Below are 18,698 nucleotides of genomic sequence, written 5' to 3'. Positions count from 1 at the left end.
CTCTTACAAGGTAATATCTATACTGTTTTTCACTACATGCTTGGATAAAAACAGATAATAGCCAAGAATCCCAGTGTAATAATCATCAATGGAAATCAATGTCATTTTGCATTGGTATGTGTAGCAACAGTTGAACATCATCACTTAGTACATTCCTATGAAGTCTTTTGGTTTGTTCTTCACAAAATATACTGACAAGAAGTGGTTATAGTCAAGAGTTGTAGAAAGAATATTAGATAAAAGTTCATAATATTTAAATTCAAATTTTACTCTACAACTTCCTAAATATATAACCTTGGCTAGATTAATAACTTTTCATAACCTTACATTTTGCCTTTGTAAAATAGCAACAACAGTAATCATTCCTATCTCCTAGGGTTGTTTTGAAAGTTGAGTCTATATAACGCATTTGGTACAGATCCCATTATGTAAGATATTTAGTAGCTATTAGCCATAATTCTACACTAACATTTATAGCTTCCCTTTCCATTCTTCCCCTTCCTTTTCTTTTCTAGAATGTCTTTGTGGAAATTAACTCATTTGTCTGCAAGTTTACCTGAAAAAAAAATGTTCTTCATTGTGCAATTAGGTGATGCAATGATTTGTGAAATACTAAACTCCATACAAATCAAGACTACACATTTTATTGTATAGTGGACTTGGGGTTTTCCAAATATTGATTTTTTTTATAAGTAGTTACTTTTAAATCTAGCAAGAGAAGGAAAACTGAAATGATATGATTACAAATTAGTGAAACCTTAATTTTACAAACACTAAGGCTGAATGATCCTATTTATTAGAATATTTACAAAAAATCTGATCTTCTTAAATTGAAAATTGAAATTATACCTTCTCAATATCCAGTATGAAAAATAGAAGTCCACTTTTCATATCAAAGTATATTTTCCCTCAAAGATGTCCTTTCATTTAGTTTTCTTAGTGCAGTGAGAGACTCATAGTAAGGCTATTTCCATTTGAAATCTACCTGTTCAATGTGTGAGAATACTGTGGAGAGTCAGCCTAAGAACTGCAGTTTTGTTGTTCAGTTTCCAGTTGTGATTTTGAAGCAAACAGCTACAGTTGGTTTGAAGCAATTGCTGGTGACAATTTTGACTGAATGTGAAGCTCACAAAGTGATTTTTCTGCTGATTTTAAGTAATTGGCTCCATGTCACATCACACTCACAACACATCTCAAGGTAGGAAGCAAGCAAAACTCTGCTAACTACTCATATGTACTGGTCAGATGGTCTCAGATAGAAAAGAGACACAGATGTGTTCAATGCTATCACAAGCATTGATAGGACAGTTGAATATTGTTCATAGTGGCATTTGGTCTGCATGAAATGATTGCTCAATGGGTGGTATGGATGTGGTATAGATATATTTTAGGATGGATTAACCAAAATTATTAATTGTTTTTATATCATTCAGTATTTTTATAAAAGCAAATTCGACTAACATTCACTGCTGAATTTTTTTATTATAAAATTATAATTTTAGTTGTATACCAAATTTACTCAGTGTTGGGTTAAGAGATGAAAGTCTTAGTGTAAATTCCAGTAGGCTAAATAATGATTTGTTTTGTATTCCAATAGACAATTTTTATCTTCATTCTGAAGAATAGCAACAAGTTATCCCAAGTTGCTAAACTCCAGAGCTCAACTTTCAGCCACACAGGGTTTGGATGCACACTTTCTTTCTGGTAAATATCAAAACCAATCTTCAGTTACCTTCACAACAGTAATCTGGCCTAGTGTTTGTAGAAATACTCCTGAACATATTAGGTGTTCTGGTTTTACTTTTAAGAATTGCTATTGCACTAAGTTCACACGATTTTAATTTAACATAGAAGCATGTCATGAGTTTTCTATTTTTTCATATGACAAAAACATTTTTCCTCCATGAGTGGATTATAATTTAAATAAGACTTTTCCTCTATTCTCTTGAAAAGGACTCCCAGGGTTTTGAGAGCCAGGAAGCATGCACCTCAACAGATAAGCAAACAGGCAGCAAGAATAACTGCAGGAAACAAAGGTGTCACTTATGATACCCAATTATTAATTGGCTGTTGACCAAGTGGGAGGGTTCAAAGGTTAAATATTTAGGTTATCTCATAAATTATGCCTGCTTCTTGTGTTTTCTCTTTTTCAGGTTTTATAACTATGGCATGTCAGTGGGAACAGCTGAGCTGCAGTTGTATACAGAAAGCCCTGGTGACTTAACAGTACTCTGGAGAGTGTTATACAACCAGAGCAACTAGTGGTCAGAGATGAACATCTAGCCCTTCTACTCGACACTGGACAGTACCTTCTACTTGACACTTGACACTTAACAGTACTCTGGAGAGTGTTATACAACCAGAACAACTAGTGGTCAGAGATGAACATCCGGCCCTTCTATTTGACACTGGATAAAGTCAATCTTGTCATTTATGATGGAGTTTCAGCTATTGATGTCATCAGATTTGAAAACCGTACTCTTTCTCTGCCTGTTGAGAGCTGCAAGGAGCCAGATCACTTCTGGTGTCCCCACACCAAGGTTTGCATAAAAAAGTTTCAGTTATGTGATCTGGCAGATGACAATGGTGACTATGCTGATGAAGTTGAATGTGGTAAGATTTTGGCATTACACTGTTTTATTGTTTTTTACCCTCTGACTTTAATCAAAAGTGGTGATCTTGAATAACTCACTATTTTCTTTTCTAGCGAATCAATTCATTGCCATAGGCATACTTGTTAATGAATATCTGATATTATATTATTCTTAATTATTCAGGGATAGTAGCATTTATTAAGGAGACTTATTAACTAGATCCTAGGCAGACAATGGAAGAACCCAATTTTGCAGAATCTCTGCCTTTATGGGGTCTACAATCTAAATGAAGAGTTGAATATTCTGAAAATTAATAAATATAAAACATCAAATCTGCCAGGAGCTGTGAAGAGGGGTGCTGGGACTTTATATAATAATGGTATTTGCTTTATCTAAGATTCTAAAAATAAAAAGTCAAAGTATATATCAAAAAGCCCTGATGTGTGACTGCAAGACAGATGAAAGACAGCTGGTGTAGCTCCAGTGAGGGAAGTGGGCAAGAGGGAACAATAGAAGGATAGAGGTATGTGGGAGGATATATTGGGAGATAATCACAGTCCATGATCAGGAAATCTGCTTTATTTGAAAGTTGCTTTTAAGGGGGATTTTAAAAATTCCAAACTTGGCATGTTTTAAAATGTTCCTGTGAGTATTATATAATAATTAGAGCAGAGTGGATTCTGGTGATCCAGAAAGAAACACTTGCAGTAGCTTATAGGAGAGGGGACGGCAGTGAATTGTGTTGACGGTGAGGAAATGAAATATAAGGCTTAGTACAAATATTTAGGAGGGATACTTCAATATTTTGGACACTTATTCTTTTGGCTCCAGGTATTAGGAAGTGAGGTGTCAAAAATTAGTCATGGGTCTATGGTTTAAATTGTAAAGTTTTTATTATCTGATGATTATGCAGGCCTTGCCATTTAATGTACCTTGCTTCAGTAATGCACTTCTGAAAATGATCAGAAGCTAATAGTATTTTATTTGTTTTTCAAAAATACGTGAGAAAAGTTTAAATCTTTTCTTCAACTGATTCCTTGTTCAGAAATGGCAACAATTTTTAATTTGAAGCTAAGTGTTTATTAAATTTGGAAGGAGATTATAAATCAAGGTAGAATCATAGGATGCTTGGTACCCTTATAGGAAACATTAAATTAAGAAATTTCCTTGTAAATTGTTGCAGAGAGCTTTTCATATATGCAAACTTTGAGACACATGTTATCAAAGGCATATTGAATTCAGGCATATTAAAGTCAGAATTTCTATACATCTCATGAAATATATACAACTGATATTTGAGCGAATGGCATTAACATTGATGATCTTGACAATGGCCACTATAAGAAGTATAACTTTCCCCAGGTCTAATTTATTTTTGCAAATTTGGAAAGCCTTTTTTCATCTTTTTTTTCCATTCTCTATGTCTTAAATGTTGATCTGCTGCTAAAAATAAGTATTTTATCTTTCAAATATCCCAGTGTATTACTATGGAAGTACAAACATAATAAAAATTGCTTCTTGTGATGATGTATTGGGGAAAGAAAATAATACCATCAAGAGAATGGCAGCTTCTCACAACTTTGCAAGGTGGCATGCGATTTTATTACATACTGTGCACTGGATGTCCTGAAACCCAAGCTGTATCTCCTGAAATATGTTTAGAGATGTGGTTTTACATTGAAGGGTAGATCTACACTTATTCCCTCTGAAGTGAAGATTGAGTGTGTAGTCAGTTTGAAGACAGAAAATGTAAAAATTCTGTTGGCTTTAGTGACAGTTTTATGTCAAGAACTCAGCAACTTGACATTCTCTTTCTGCTCCACAGAAAAACACAGACAAGTGGAGAGCACATTGCATGTCCCCAGTTCACATCACAACTGAGCTTGATTAGTCACAAGTGAGGAAATATCAAATGAAAGCTCATCTCCCATTTGACATTTACCCACTTGGTTCCCTTCATTAGGTCTAAGCACCTGCTTTGCAGTTTTTAGACAGATGATTTGTTCTCACCTGGCTGCTTTTATTCACACACACTTTTATTTATTGTTCCAGGATATTTTTTAACCTTTGGCACTAAGTACCATTATGAAGATGAATTGTTAAAGGACAGTGGACATTTATTTTTTAAAAATATTAAGTTATGTAAATGAAGTTGAAATGTGGAACTACCTGTGAATTTTAAATCAATTCCCTTAACCCAAATACTATCAAATGTACATTTTATCCCATTTATTCTAAAGCAAATACTTGATGTCCACAAAATCCTCATGCCTTGAAGAATGAGCATGTTCCTGTATTACTGTAGAAATTGAGGTAGCATATTTAATTGGGCTAATCAATTCCTTTAATATCAAAATTGTTCTAGTGACTGAAGGAAGTTAGAAATTTAAATAGCCCAGGCCTGTAGAGCTACATGTCAGCGAGAGGAAAGGCAACCACTGATGAGATATAGCAGAGAGTAACAAGGAAGAGGTTGGAACATCAGGTGCAAAGGGAGACAGGGTCAGAGTTCAGGATGCATAGAAAGATACTTCCTGCAAAGGGGAGGGATGTATTTTAATTTGGGGAGCATATTAAAGTTTAGTTTAAAGGAAGATTTATTAAAGGAATTTTGAATAAAGAAAAAAAGTGGTACTACTGCTACTGAAGGATTGATATTCTGGCACTGACATTTAGGGATACTTGGAGAATGGGCAGGATATAGGTTTAGACTGAGGTTTGGGAGAATGGGCAGGATATAGGTTTAGACTGAGGTTTGGAAAACACCTACATAATAATTATCTGGAGTATTTATTAAAAATTTGAATTTGTAAGTTTCACTCCATAAACTAGTATTTGTCTGGGGGCTTTACCTTGAAGTAAGCAATTTTACCAAGAGCTCTTGGTGATTCTTAAATCTTGAGACTCATTGAAGTATGATTGTTCTTAGCTTTATTAGGATCCTCAAGGGAGCATATAAGAAAATTCCTGATGCATGCCTTCACTATTCACAGTAACTAAATCAATATCTCTGGGCTTTGGTATTTGTTTGTTTCTAATTCTCCCTTCTGATTAGAATGCTCAGTTGATTTTGAAATGCACTGAAACAGAAATTTCTTACTGAAGTAGCCATGATGGCATGATAATTTGCTTGGAGTGATGATAACAGAACTGGAAGAGAAAGGGGCACAAACAAACATTTTGAAAATATTGACAAAATTAATGTCATCGTCCATCCATGGAACACTGTTTAAATGTTTGCATTCCTATTTTGTAATTTTATTAGAAAGTCATGATTATTATACTTAATTTTGATTTTTCATCTTGTGTTAATAGTTTTTAGTGATTTGAAACCATTTGGTGGATTTTGTTAGATAATGTAAACAATGACTGCTTAAAGGCAGAGGCTTTAGTTACTATGCATTTTTATTCCCCTTTCAACAGTAGGACAATTTATGAACTTCCTCTGTTTGGTTAATTAGTATTTACATTTTATGTGAAATAAAAGTGAGTTTCACCTAAAATTTTCTTGTGTCTATTATAACATTGAAGTCATGTCATTTTATATTTTTATTAAAGTACTCAAAATTTGGTTAGACCTTGAATATTTAAGACTCTACTTTCTTCTATTCTTGTGAATAAGCTACTGTGTTCATATATATTTTAAAAATCTTCTTTGGACATATGAAGATTGTTGTATTTTTTGTTTTTAGTTCTAAAGCACTTCAAAATTCCTGTGCCGCCAGCATTTTAAATCGATCTTAGAAAAATGACATTACTATTTATGTGGTTAATTTCACAGGACATAGATGTCTTTATTACCATCATTAATTGATACAAAACTCAGACTGTTTTCCGAGTGGAAGCTCAGACTTAGAATTAGAAAATATATGGGCAGAAAGAGATCATTTGGTCTAATTGTTCACTCTATTGCTAAGAAATGTATTAATGTCTGAACAAGTATTTAGGATAAAGACTAGACTTCAGATTTCCTGTATCTCCATTTCAGTGATCATGACACTAATATCTTTGGTCCATATTACCCACATAATTAAACAGAATTACATATTGAAAAATGTTACAATATTATCTTGAATACTTTGATCTTCAAATGCAATATGTAACCCTTCAAACATTAATAATTCCTGTGACTCATTGAATAAATCATTTTTTTTCAGTAAGGTCACCAGTTAGTAATCTAATATTCTGACTATTCTAAATGCTTCCCTGACAATCTGAAAAAAATATGTGCCACAGAGAATGACTGGCTTATTCCAAGAGATAATTTTAGAACCACAAATCAGGTGAAATTGTATATTTTTTCATATTTTCTTCAAGTATATTTTACAGGACTTTTTAAAAATTTTTCTGGTACAGAGAAATATTATGACATAACTTTATGACAGAGAATAATGGCCTTTAGACATCGAAAGATACCAGTTCTTTTTGGAGTATGTTTGGTTGTTGCAGGATGGGTCATTTGACTACTTATATAATAATGTGCAATACTGAAACAAATGATACATATACCATGCTGAATGATTAAATTGAACATTTATCTTAATGATATGTAGAATACTGCAGGGACACCTTTCATATGTTTATATTATAGGTTATGTCAACATTTACCCTTTTCCAATAGATGTTCTTTTAGGTTGTTCTCTTTTCAGATACTTTAGTCTTGGAAGTCTGGATCTGAGGGTATGACTGTGCCAGTACATGTGTGATTCCACATGCTGACATTTCAGGATGTATTCACATGCATCAAGCAGGTAATCTACTCATTTCCAAGCACTACCAACAAAAGCCTGTAACTACTAGCAGTAGAACTCAGAGTTTGGTCTACATTCTTGTACCTATTATATTTAATAGCCCTTAATATTATAAAATGTACTCTTTATTAAAAAATATTTTTTAGCTCTGGGTAGACACCTATATTTTTATTTATTTATTTTTGTGTGGTGCTGAGGATCAAACCCAGTGTCTCTCACACACAGTAGGCAAGTGCTCTGCTTCTGAATCATAACTCCAGCCCCATAAAATGCACTCTTTAAAATTTACTTTTGCCCCTTGGAGAACTCATTGCTCTATCTATGTTGGTGATAACTAATATGTTCAGTAAGGCCTGTTTTCATATTTAAAAGGTATTTAGTGGTCAAAAGTCAGATAAGCTTCTCTTGATGCTGGGTGTCCCCTGTAGTGCTCACGGAGGGTGAGCTGTGATTCTCCAAACCCCAGTGGTCAGACCTGTTCATGTCTCAGCATTTCTCCAGGACCAACCGACCCCAGGATGGAGTGGAACACAGCACATTCACCTGTCACCAAACCACCATTCTGTTTCCAAGGCTACATCTCTTCACTGGACTAGTGAGAGGGTTTTCACTGTTTTGCTCCTGGGCCTGCTTCCAGCTGCATATTTGAATCCTTGCTCTACAGAGGACTCCTTGTCTGAAGTCTTCACTTTCCATAGTCACTGGGGCCTTGGACAAGTTGTTACTGACTATTTTCATGGGGATGCATTGTAGAAATATGCCAAGGCAGGCCTTTTGGCACTCTCAGCTTTAGCCTTTGCTGGGTTTTGTTATTTCAAGTATCAAGATGTGGGCATCTGCAAAGCTGCTGCCATGTGGTGGAAGCTTTGACCTTTTTGACTTAATATCTAAAGAATTGATTATATGCCTATTTGCCTCTGCTCTCTCATGCCATTCAACTCACAATAAGGAGAAAATAACAGGTAAGTTCATTGGTGGACAGACCTCCTAATCATATGGTTATTTTATAATTTAATCATTGAGGAAAAGATATGAAAGGAAATCTATCCAAGAACTTTTGAGACACAGTTCTGCATTCAAGTAGTTAATGGGTTTTCTTCAAGCTCATGAGACTCACAGTAAAACTAAACTCTACATATGAGATTTTGCCTTTTGTCAGTCTCTTAAGAAGAGTTCAGCTTTATTATTATCAATATAAGATCATATTTCTGCATTTGTCTTGGAAATAATGTACAAAGGGAAAGACTGTTAATTCATGAGTAAAGACTTTGCAAAAAATTAGAGAGTGTTTCATTTTGGAAATTTCCCTGCCTGTTCAGTTGATACCAGCTACTGATGATTTCATGTCTAGGTGAACTTTAAAATTAGGAGATGCTAAAATCTCAGATTATAGATTTCTAAATCCTAGGAAGAAAGATTGGAGATGAATTTAGAGATGCTCCAGTTAGAGATGTCTTCCTGATAGACATATCACAATATTACAAATTCTAAACAGATTTAATCCTCAAATGTGTTTTATTTGTTCTAAGATAATCTGTACATAAATATAAAATTAAAAATAATAAATTATTTTCCCACTGTGGGAATTGGTAATAAGAAAAAGTATTCCATGAAAAGAAAAAAAATTAAAATATTTTATATTAAGAAATGTATTCTACTCTTTTAAAAAAAGATATTTAGCATTTCTCAGAACATTTTTCTATTTTCTGTTCCCAGATATTCCCTATCTCTTTGCCACGAGCATGAGACTTCCATGAAAAATCGATTCAGTGACATGCTGTAGAACAGATCCTATGTGGAGTATCTGAGGGAATCCTGTCAACAAAGAAGAATATTTGGACCATGCCAAATTGTAGAGACTGTTAAACAAAAATGAGAGGGAAGGGACATTTTCCACAACTATTTTGAAGGCTATCTCAAATTATGACTTCTAAGGAAGTCTCAACAAATATAGTAAGCATACTATTGACCTTATGAAAGGAAATTTTCTAACAATAATATTGTTTGTTCCATCTGCTCTCACCTTTGTGTCACATTGTTATTTTTAATTAAATGAGTATTTGGTATTTAATGAAAAAAAAAAGATTTCCTAGGAAACTACTTAATGATGCTTTGAGTTGTCTTTATTGATGACTCACCACAAATTATATCAGAATCATAGAATGTGGCATTTTAAAGTATTTAATGTTAAAATTAGTCAGAGAACACTCTCAACCAAGAATTTGAACCAGGTGTACTCTAGGGTTTCCACTGCTGAGAACTCACTTGCTTCAATCTATCCTACCTCTGAATATGATGACAGAAACTATTTCCTTAAACAGAATTAAAATCTCTCTCTCCTCCCCCTTTTTTTTCTTTTTCCATTAAAGGGTTGAGTTTCTTGGAATGGATTTAATATCAGTGGTAGTCATTGATAAGTGTTACAAACCCAAGGTTATTAAAAATTCTTAATCCTTTGATACCATCACAAGAATTAGGACTTATAATTTTCCTACATGATCTCTTTTTCTGAAGAGAATAATTATGTATGAAGTAGGCCTGGAAAGGAAACTTGGACTTCAAAGAAAAAACTTTTCAACTAGACCTCTCAACTCTATAGAAAATTCTAACTCAATATGGAATAATTTCCACTATGTTCTGATAATATTCTTCAAATAATAAGGGGAGAGAGGATTTTCTCAGATTTTTCAGTGAAAGAGATGGCACAATTTAAACCAATCTTGTTTTCAATCATAAATGGGTTATGCATGTATGGGATATGCCTTTAAATTCTAAATGGTACATCAGTTTTCAGCAATCCCGAGGGAAAATATTTCTGAAGTTATGTTGTAAATAAAGCAGAGCCATATTTAATAAAGTCAAGTTCAACCAACTTTTCCTTAAATTATATACATAAATTATGAAGATGTAAATTTTATGTCTTTTCATATAACATTTTTCTTCCACATGTGTGTAGTTTGCTAGAATTTGCATTGAAAAGTTTTGGATTACATTTTCTGGCATGAATTCTGTATGCACAACACTCATAGATTTTTTGCCTATAACTGCATACTAAAATTTGTTTCACAGTTTAACATTTCTCAAAGGCTATCTTGAGCTGAATTTGAAATAGAGACACAGATTATTATCTCATCTCTTCATCAAACTCTGGTGCAAAGTGATGAGCTGATGGAGAACCTTCCCTAGGGAAGAAGAGAGGAAAGAGGCAGAAGCAAGTAAAAGAGATTGTGAGCCAGAAAACAAGTTCAATTTCTTAAATCCCTTATTTTTAAACTGTTAGATTTGTATGATTTCCATAGATGTAAACTTAATATTTTGATCCCCCAAGTTGCAATAGAATATTATGGGATATATTAACTGAAATTATGTATGGATTATATATTTATACAGAGAAATTAAAACATTCATATACATATACGTATATGTAATGTTGGGGTCCAATATCGACTGTTCCCCATAAAGTCAAAGTGCACACATGACAAAAATCACACAATGAGGTTTTATTTAAAGAAGCTAGTGCCTAGATCAGGACCAGCTCCTCAGACCACTACAAGGGCTGAGTGGGGAGTGTCTAGAGGGGTGGGAAAGCCCTCTATTTAAGAGATTTTCAAGCATTCACACACAAAGACCTGTACATAATTGGTTAACATTTGAACAGCTAAACATTTGTCTTCTTTTGGTTGGATCCTGCTAATTTATTTGAATCTCATTGGGTCCCGCCAAAACTGAATTGTTCTGGAGGAAGAAGGGAGGAGAGAAGGGGTGAACTATGCAGGAGATGAGTCAGGACTAGGCCCCCCTGTCCTTGATAGATAAGGTTTCTAGGCAGCTGCTCATTCCTTGGAGAGATATCTCTTAACAACCTTGATAAGCATGGGGGGGGGGCCCAGGAGGTCCTGTTTGTCCTGTATTGGCTCTTGAGGGTGCTCTTGCAACTGCCTGCATCCTGGTGATTAAGATAGGTCCTCATTCCTTAGTGTTTGCATGCCCTTTCCTGTGGGGGAGGAGTTTACAGGCCAGTTCACAAAATGACTTGTTTACACAAGATGGCTACACAGATGCCACCCTGTTCTCAACAGTACTTATGATGGCATCCAAATATTTTTATAATATATGTTGAAAAGAAGGAGAGAGGAGAAGAACCAGGCCCAGCCCAGCTGTGTGAGACTTCTGTGCCTGGGAGTCCTGGCCCAGAGAACCAGGCCCAGACCAGCCAGGCCCCTGCACATGATTTAGTGTCCTTGCTGCAATTGACCATCTGTCAACACATGGAGGTACCTCTGCCCTCTAGCAGGGATTATACCCCACCTGGAGGCAACCATCCCTAGAGGGGCAGCACCTTTCATGCATCACTGCATTATCAAGTTCGACCCAGACATTAGGCTACTGAAAACTAGAAGGTTTGAACTGCAAGGTAGAGTTTTACTGTAGATTTTTTATTAGTAGTAATATTATGATTATTAAAATTATACTACTATTATTCCTACTTTTTATCTTTTATTTATATTTTTCTCATCCTATTTTCCTTGTATCTATTTGTCTCCTTGGAGACTCTTTCTCCCTTTTCACTTGCTAACAACCAATTTCTTTTAATTCCAATTTCACTACTCCTATGACATAGTACTTCTATAGACACACTTCTTATTTCATTAACATTATATCCTACACCATTCCCTATCCTCTTTGTTCACCATTAGAAAATGTGGTCCTTATTCCAAACCTATTGGCTAAGCTATAGATAATAAACTCATAATCTCTGTTTATTAAGACAATATGGTTAATATCTTAAAAGGGACTTTTTGAATTAAGGATGCATACAGTTCATATGGTGTGCTGCTGATATTGATATCTCACTTCAAGGTGAGGTATTGGAAACCTGTAGGGACACTATAAGCCTATAGGGGGGAAACTGCAATAACTCAGTTTTGCACTCCTAGAGGGGAAGATACAGGAACAATATGAGAAAACAAGAGAAGAATATATCCCAAACAAACCTAGATGCTACATCAATAAAATTTAAAGACAGCATGGCAGAAGAAATGTCTGAAAGGGAGTTAAGAATATACATATTTAAAACGATCACAGAAACAAACTGTGAGATAACAAAACAAATGCAGGCATTGAATGACTGTATGAATCAACAGTTAAAAGAGCAAATGCAGGAAGCAAAAGAACATTTCCATAAAGTGATATATTCTGAAAAAAAAACAAACAAACAGAAATCCTTGAAGTGAAAAAAACACTAAACCAAATTAAAAACTCCAGATAGAGCATAACATATAGGCTAGATTACCTGGAAGACAGACCTCAAACATTGAAGACACAATATTAAATCTTGAAAACAAAGTTGACCAAACAGAAAGGATGGTAAGAAATCATGAATTAAACTTCCAAGAATTATGGAATATCATGAAAAGACCAAATTTAAGAATTATTGGGATTGAGGAAGGCTTAGAGAAACAAACCAAAGGAATGAACAATCTATTCAAAAAATAATATCAGAAAGTTTCCCAGATCTGAAGAATGAAATGGAAAATCAAATACAAGTGGCTTACAGGACATCAAATGTACAAAATTACAAAAAGATTCACACCAAGTCACATTATAATGGAAATACCTAACATACAAATAAAGATAGAATTTTAAAGCCTGTGAGAGAAAAAAAATAACCCAAATAAGCCAAAAATAATCAAAAGAAAGTCAAAAGGACTGGGAATACAAATCATATCTCAAGAAAATCAAATTATATTCAGGGGGAAACCAATACAGATATGAGATTTCTCAACCCAGAACATAAAAGCTAGAAGGGCCTGGAATGACATTTTTCAAGCTTTGAAAGAAAATGGATGCCAACCAAGAATCTTATACCCTGAAAAACTAACCTTCATACTTGACAATGAAATAAAATCCTTCCATGATAAACAAAAGCTAAAAGAATTTACATAGAAAACCAGCACTACAGAACATTCTCAGAAGAATATTCCATGGGAAAGAAATGAAAAACAATAATGTAAATCAGCATAGGGAGGAACTACCTTAAAGGAATAGCCAAATAAAGGAGAAACCAAGTCAAGTTAAAATCTAAAAATAAGCCAAAATGACTGGTAATACAAATCATATCTCAATAATGACCTGAATGTTAATGGCCTGAACTCATCAATTTAAAGACATAGACTGGAAGATTGGATTAAAAATCTCTTAGACAAAATACCCACAGACTAAAGGTGAAAAGATGGGAAAAATATACCATGCACATGGACTCAGTAAAAAAGCAGGGATAACCATTCTCATATCAGATAAAGCAGACTTAAAGCCAAAACTAGTTAGAAGGAATAAAGAAGAACTTTTCATACTGCTTAATGGAAGCATAAATCAGCAAGACATAACAATCATAAATATTTATGCTCCCCAAAATGGCTCAGTCATGTACATCAAACAAATCCTTCTCAAATCCAGGAACCAAATAAACCACAACACAATAATACTAGGAGAATTTAACACAACTCTCTCACCACTGAACAGATCTTCCAAACAAAAATTGAACAAAGAATCCATAGATCTCAATAACACAATTGATAATTTAGACTTAAGAGACATATATAGAATATTCCATCCCTCAATGAGCAAATACACTTTCTTCTCAGCAGCACATGGATCATGGATTCTTCTCTAAAATAGACCATATGTTTTGCCACAAACCTACTCTTACCAAATACAAAATGATAGAGATACTCCCTCGTATTCTATCAGATCATAATGGAATGAAATTAGAATCAATGACAAAATAAAAAACAGAAACTCCTCCAACACATGGAGATTAAATAGTACACTATTGAATGACGCATGGATAACAGAAGACATCAGGGGGAAAACAAAAAAGAAATTCTAAGAGGTAAAAGAGAACAGAGATACAGCATATCAAAATCTCTGGGACACTATGAAAGCAGAACTAAGAGGAAAATTCATTGCATAAGTGCATTCAATAAAAGAAGAAAAAGTCAACAAATAAATGACCTAACATTATAGCTCCAACCCCTAGAAGAAGAACAGATCAACACCCAGAAGTAGTAGAAGACAGGAAATAGTTAAAATCAGAGCTAAAATCAATGAAATTGAAAGAAAAGAAACAATTGAAAAATTTGTCAAAATAAACAGGTGGTTCTTTGAAAAAATAAACAAAATTGATGAGCCCTTAGCCACACTAACAAAGAGGAGAAAGAAAACTCAAATTACTAAAATGCAAGATGAAAAAGGAAATATCATGACAGAGACTAATGAAATACAAAACATAATTAGATGGTATTTTGAAAATCTATACTCCAACAAAATAGAAAATCTCAAAGACATCAACAGGTTTCTAGAGACATATGATCCACCCAACCGAATCAAGAGGACATACATAATTTAAATAGATCAATTTCAAGCAAAGAAATACAAGAAGTCATCAAAAGCCTACTTACAACGAAAAGTCCAGGACCAGATGGATTCTTAGCCGGTTTCTACAAGACCTTCAAAGAAGAGGTCAATCCAATACTCTTCAAAGTATTCCATGAAAGAGAAGAGGAGGGAACCCTTCCAAACTCATTCTATGAAGTTAATATCACCCTGATACCAAAACCAGACAAATACACGTGGAGGAAAGAAAATTTCAGACCAATATTCTTAATGAACATAGATGCAAAAATTCTTAACAAAATTTTACCAAATCGCATATAAAAACATATTAAAAAGATAGTGCACCACGATCAAGTGGGTTTCATCCCAGAGCTGCAAGGTTGGTTCAATATTGAGAAATCTATAAATGTAACTCACCACATCATTAGAGATAAAGTTAAGAATCACATGATTATTTCAATAGATGCAGAAAAAGCATTTGATAAAATACAGCACCCCTTCATGCTCAAAACACTAGAAAAATAGGGATAATAGGAACCTTCCTCAACATTGTAAAGGCAATCTATGCTAAGCCCATGGCCAACATCATTCTAAATGGAGAAAAAGTGAAAGCATTCCCCCTTAAAATTGCAACAAGGCAGGGATGCCCTCTTTCACCACTTCTATTCAATATCATCCTTGAAACTCTAGCCAGAGCAATTAGACAGACCAAAGAAATTAAAGGGATATGAATAGGAAAATAAGAACCACAAACTATCTCTATTTGCCAATGACATGATTCTATATTTAGAGGAGCCAAAATTTTCCACCAGAAAACTTCTAGAACTCATAAATGAATTCAGTAGAGTAGCAGGATATAAAATCAATGTTCATGAATCTAATGCATTTTTATTCATAAAAGATGAATCCTCTGAAGGAGAAATTAGGAAAACTACCCAATTCACAATAGCTTAAAAAAAATACTTGGGAATCAATATAACAAAAGAGGTGAAAGATCTCTACAATGAGAACTACAGGACAATAAGGAAAATAATTGAAGAAAACCTTAGAAGATGGAAAGTTCTCCCATGCTCTTGGATAGGCAAAAATTAATAATGTCCAAATGACCATACTACCAAAAGTGTTATACAAATTCAATGCAATTCCAATTAAAATCCCGATGACACACCTCATAGAAATAGAGCAAGAAATCACAAAATTCATTTGCAAAAATAAGAGACCCAGAATAGCTAAAGCAACACTTAGCAGGAAGAGTGAAGCAGGGGGTTCACAATATGAGAACTTCAAATATACTACAGAGCAATAGTAACCAAAACAGCATGATATTGGTACCAAAATAGACAGGTAGATCAATGGTACAGAGACAAACCCACATAAATACAGTTTTCTCACACTAGACAGTAGTGCCAAAATTCATACAATGGAGAAAATAAACAAATGGTTTAAAAAATGGTGAGGAAAAAATGATGCTGGGAAAACTGGAAATCCATATGCAGCAAAATGAAAACAAACCCTGAGCTCTCATCCTACACAAAACTCAACTCAAAATGGATCAAGGACCTTGGAGTCAGACCAGAGACCCTGCATCTTATAGAAGAAAATGTAGGTTCAAATCTTCATGTCAGCTTAGGACTATACTTAACATGACACCCAAAGCACAAGAAATAAAAGCAGGAATCAATAATTGGGATAGATCCAAACTAAAAAGCTTTTTCTCAGCAAAGGAATCTATCAACAATGTGAAGACAGTGCCTACAGAGTGGGAGAAAATCTTTGCCACACATACTTCAGAGAGAGTACTAATCTCCAGAATCTATAAAGAACTCAAAAAACTTCACACCAAGAATATAAATAACCCAATCAATAAATGGGCTAAGGAAATGAGCAGACACTTCACAGAAGATCTACAGGCAATCAACAGATATATGAAAAAATGTTCAACATCTCTAGCAATAAGAGAAATGCAAATCAAAACTACCCTAATATTCCACCTCCTGCAATTAGAATGCCTATTATCAAGAATACAAGAAACAATAGGTGTTGGCAAGGATGTGGGGAAAAAGGTACACTCATACATTGCTGGTGGGGCTGCAAATTAGTGTAGCCACTCTGGAAAGCAGTGTGGAGATTCCTTAGAAAAGTTGGAATGGAACCACCATTTGACCCAGTTATCCCACTCCTTGACATATACCCAAAGGACTTAAAATCAGCATACTACAGTGATGCTTCTGCATCAATGTTTATAACTGCTCAATTCTCAATAACTAGATTGTGGAACCAACCTACATGCCCTTCAATTGATGAATGGATAAAGATACTGTGTTAAATATACACAATGGAATACTACACATCCATAAAGAATGACATTATGGTATTTGCAGGTAAATTAATGCCGTTGGAGAATATTCTGCTAAGTGAAATAAGGCAATCCCCAAAAACCAAAGATTCAATGATCTCTCTGGTATGTAGATGATAATACATAATAGGGGTGGGTGGGAGGGAGACAAGAATGAAGGAAGGATGGATTTTAGAGATAAAAAAGAAAAGTGGGTAAGGGATGGGAGAAAGGGAAAATAACAGAAAGAGACAAACATCATTACCCTATGTACATGTATGATTACACAAATGGTGCGACCCTACTTCGTGTACAACCAGAGAAACAACAGTTGTACCCCATTTGTGTACAATGAATCAAACTAAATTAATTAATTAATTTTAAAAAGGAGAGAGGAGAGAAGAAAGTCATATTTATATTATTGTGAATGAAATTTTTAAGATTGCCAATTGGTTGGTGAAAATTTAAGAAAAATGCTAAGTGTGAACATGAATGTTTTATGTCTAGTGTGTTTTTGACACTTCTCATCTGTGGCCTACTTTGAAATTTGATGTATTCATCTCCCCTCACTCTCTCCCTTGTCACTGGTGTCATATACACCTGTCCTTTGGGTCACTTCTGCTAATGCATACTGCCAAATTCTTTTGCCCTTCTCTCTGGCTAGATTTGGGAGAATGGAGTGAGAAATGCAGAAGTGACCTTTGTGATGGCCACGTCTGAGTTTGCTGATTTGCCAGGAGGCAGGAGGCCATCCAGCTATGGGAAAACATTGAATCTCAACTGCAGGGTTTATTTGCCATTTAGGAATTGGCATGCATTTGCTGGATATGCAAAAACTTACCCAAGTAGACTCCCCTCTGCAGGGAAATATTTAAATATAGTTCTGTGGAAGACAGTTGCCTTAGATCATCAGTACTCAAATAATTTGTTAAAAACTCAATGTTTAAATTCTATACCAGATATGAATCTTCATATGCAGACACTGTAGTTAGACAAAAAAGCTGGAGTTTATTGGTCTCTGGTGCCCTCTTCACTCTCTAGGGAAATATCTGAAATATCTGAAGTATCTCTTGACTGTGTTTGTCTCTGCTGATCCACTCTTGTTTTAATTGTGTGAAACATTTTAGACTTGCCTTCTTTCTGCAAGTTTTTGCCCTAAAGTGCTATAATATATTGAATCAAATAGTTTTGCTTGCTTATATTGATAACATATGATTTTGGCTTTTATCTTCAGCGGAAAATTGATGTGTCACATAGCATTCACTAAGAAAATGGTACTGGGCCTCTTTGTAATTCTTTGTCAGATGATTGCTGTATCTTGATTTATGCCCTCAAGCTTTTTCTCATTTAGCAGAAAATATTGTGTCACTATCTGAGAGAGCAAAGTGATCTATAGCCATTTATGCTCTGAGGGTAGCCTCCTTCCAGAATTCTTTATGGAACATATCTATACATTATAGATTAGGAATAAAATGCATTCTTAATTGTTAAAGTGTTGGATTGGTGATTTGGTTCATATTCAAATTTTTAAATTAACATTTTTAGCAAAAATATTTCTTTAAAGATAAAAGTATTAGCAATTATTATTCTAGTGCCTCCCAGAATTTCCAGATCTAAAAAGAA

The 18,698-nt window shown here is 34.4% G+C and overlaps 1 pseudogene; it reads left to right on the top strand.

The window, feature by feature from the left end:
* Positions 1 to 2,381: 2,381 nt before the first annotated feature.
* On the top strand, positions 2,382 to 8,215 carry LOC124961229 (succinate dehydrogenase [ubiquinone] cytochrome b small subunit, mitochondrial-like; annotated as a pseudogene).
* Positions 8,216 to 18,698: the final 10,483 nt, after the last annotated feature.

The sequence above is a fragment of the Sciurus carolinensis genome, chromosome 12 (assembly GCF_902686445.1).
Source record: "Sciurus carolinensis chromosome 12, mSciCar1.2, whole genome shotgun sequence".
Taxonomy (NCBI): Eukaryota; Metazoa; Chordata; class Mammalia; order Rodentia; family Sciuridae; genus Sciurus; species Sciurus carolinensis.
The sequence above is the reverse complement of the archived record's forward strand: the minus strand, read 5'-3'. Positions and strand labels throughout refer to the sequence as shown.